This window comes from Salvia splendens, unplaced genomic scaffold, assembly GCF_004379255.2.
Source record: "Salvia splendens isolate huo1 unplaced genomic scaffold, SspV2 ctg970, whole genome shotgun sequence".
Taxonomy (NCBI): Eukaryota; Viridiplantae; Streptophyta; class Magnoliopsida; order Lamiales; family Lamiaceae; genus Salvia; species Salvia splendens.
The window spans coordinates 42,655-46,087 of NW_024599661.1; positions in this window are offsets into that span (position 1 = coordinate 42,655).

Sequence of the window (3,433 nt, forward strand, 5' to 3'; positions counted from 1 at the left end):
TGCTTGTCCTCCGGGAGTGGGGATGGGACGAACCGTTTCCGCCCATTTCCTTTGGATGGTGGCGCCGGGGTACTCTTTCGGATCTTGAGTCGGGATTGTGTGTTCTTGACCTTCACGGACTTGCCAACTTTTTTGAGGGTGTGTCCTCACTCGAACGAAAAACCATTTGATGGTCCGGGATGTCCCGCACTTCCTCGAGGTCCGGCGGGGAGAGCGAAGGGGGATCCGGCATGGCCGGCTGATGGGGAAACAATGTGGCCTAGCCGCTAGCAAGGCAAGATGCGGGCGGTGGGATTTTTAACCGAGGGGGTGGCGGGATGTGTGGGAGAGAGGTGCAACGGGAGGTGAAATGCCGTCGGAGGAGGTGCAAAGGCCAGAGACTTTGGGGATTGCGTGTAGAGTGGTGAACGCCGACCAAAGCCGACTGGAGGTGCGGAGAGTGACCGGCGGTTGGAGGCAAAACGTGGTGCAATAGGGTGGAGTTTTTTGGAAGGCTACGAGCAACTTGCCCGCAGACGGGCTCAAGCCCGAGGTTGGGATGTCCCCGCCGAATGGGGGGAACCTTTCGCACCCCACCACCGAACCACCAACAACACGTGGGAACATGGAAGTGGAGTGGGGCTCCCCCAATGCGAGGCGCTCGGTTTCACCAGATTATCGAAGGAATCCGAGAGGAGGCGCGCGCCATGCTATGACAAGGGGGCGTGGGTTCTTTTCGGCAAAGAACCACATGAGCACTAACCAATATTACACTCTCATGGCGAATGGAGAATTTGATGTTGAGAATTGTGGGGATGTGGACGAAGACCCCATGGAGTTGTACGGGGGGGACGAGAGGTTTGGAGGCAACATTCCGGCCGACGACGCCGAGGAGGCCGCCCCGAACAAAGAGCAACACCACATTGACTATCAAGGAGGGCCTTCATCCTCTTTGGGTACGCACCCTTCTTGTCAATGATGTCTTACAATTTCATGTTTTGGAACGTGAGGGGGATCGCGAACGCGCCCACTCAAAACGTTTTAAAAAGACTTATTAGTTGTCATAATGTTTTATTTCTTGCAATAATGGAACCGCTCACTCCCCCGGACCCGGACCGATTCTCCAAAGCCTTGGGGCTACCCTACATTCGTTCGAACACGAACGGGAAGATTTGGTTGTTTGCGGAAGAGGGGTCCACCTTTTTTTTTTTTTTTTTTTTTTTTTTTTTTTTTTAATCAAACACCTCTACGGTGGAGGGTTCGTGGGTCCCTCATCCCTATATTTCCAAAAGAGATAATTACAAGGCGTGGCCACACCCAAAAGTGGTGTGCCGTAACAAAATCAAGAGTAGTATGCGGTCCGATCCCACAAGGTTCGGACCTCATCATACTCCTTTCCAAAATACAATTAACCACAAAGCTAGTCACTATTATCTCCCATCGTCTCATGATCAACTTTGATGCCCGTCCCCGTCTAGGTTTCGGATGTGCGACACTCCCATCTCGTCCAATCTAACCAAGTCCAATAGTTCTCTCGGTGCTGAGTTGTAGTGCATTCGTAGGCCACTGTTTTGGACTAGCCCCATTTTCGCAAGGAAGTCCGCCGCTTTGTTCCCCTCCCTGTGTATGAAGGTGGCTCGGAATTTGAGTTGGCGTTTGAGAATGGTTAGTTGCGCCACCGCTTGCCGAGCGAGTGCCGGCCCCCATCCCGTCCCATTGACCAATTTGATTGCTTGCTCTGCATCTGACTCAATCCAGATTGGTAGGCCGAATTCCTTGGCTATATTTAGCCCGTGAATCATGGCCAACAGCTCCGCTTCTAACGCCGAGTGGGCTTCAAGGGGTGTGCTGACGGCGACGAGCATCTTACCCGAGTGGTCTCGAATAATCCCGCCAGCCCCTGTACTGCCGTTCGCTTCATTATAGGAGCCATCCGTGTTGAGCTTTATCCACGGCTGATCCGGGGGGTTCCATTTGATTGCCATGGCTAGGGGTAGCGCCCTGATTGCCGCCGCTTGTTGAGGAATATTGATTCCAAGTTTAACTCCCTTCCAATGTTTCGGCTTCAGGCTTCCATTAGACATAGCATTTCGAATGAACATGTGGACCTGCCATACCACGTTTTGTGGTTTAAACTGTGTGCCTTGGTGGCGGCTCCTGTTTCTCTCCGACCAAATAAACCAAAGGATGAGGTATGGAGTGGCTCGGCTAAGATGTTTCTTGTTCGGCTGTTGGCACCTTCGCGCCCACACTTCGATTCTCGTAGGGATTGTGTCATTGATATGGATGCGTGGGAACGGGCCTGTGAACCAGCCGTCGAACTCACTCCATACTCTGCGAGCTCCATATCCCTGGATGAAGAGGTGTTGGAGTGACTCAGTGTTCGGTCTGTGGGGGCAGCATTGGCACTTAGAGGCTAGCTCAATCTCCCGCCACTGAAGTTTCGTGTCAACCGGCACCCGATTGGAGAGAAGCCTCCAGATAAAGATGGCTATTGAGTTGGTGAGGCCTACCTTCCAAACGTCCCCCAAACCATGGATGATCGGGTTTCGTCCTCGAAGTGTGTCCCATGTCGAAGCCACCGTGAATTCCCCATGCTTAGAGAGGTTCCACCTCGGGATATCCTGTTCGTCATGGAGGATCGGTGTATTAATGATGCCATCGATAACATGTTGAGGGAGGCCGGCCTGATTGTGAAGGAGTTGAAGCTTGGGCACATCCCAACCACCATTTGTAATGAACTCCGAGACCCGGGTGGTTGGTCTTCCCCTATCATCAAGACTAAGTTCCCTCAGAGGGCTATTGCCAAGCCAAATGTCATCCCAGAAGTAGATGTCCCCTTGTCCCACTAGCCATCTCATGTGCGGTTGCGCGAGGGGCCATGCTCTTGAGAGTCTTCTCCACGTAGGGCTACTCCTGCTCGGCAATCTCAAGGTGAGCGGTGTGGAGTTGGAGCAATATTTTGCCATCATGTATCTTGCCCAAAGGGAGTTTTGCTCCCGAAATCGCCACCAAAGTTTGATATTGAAGGCGCGGAGGACCTCCATAGTTTTTCGGATCCCAAGGCCTCCTTCATCAGTGGGCCGGCACATTTGTTCCCATCCAATCCAATGGGTCCGCTTATTTTCATTCGTAGACCCCCAAAAGAATCGGGCCATTTGTTGATCAAGTTGCTTGAGGGTACCGGCCGTGGGCTCGACGGCTTGAAAGATGTGCAAGGGGATCGCTTCAAGAGTGCTCTTAATCAACGTAAGCCTTCCTCCAAAGGATAGGTGACGGTGTGCCCATCCTGAGACCCTTCTTGCAATCTTTTCCCGTAGAAAGAGGAACATGTCCGTGCGTTTGGCACCACGATAGATAGGGACTCCGAGATAGAGAAAAGGAAAGGCCCCTCTAGAGAAGCCTCCTTCCGCCTGGATCGAGTTTGCCCAATGTTCATGGGCCTCGGCAATAT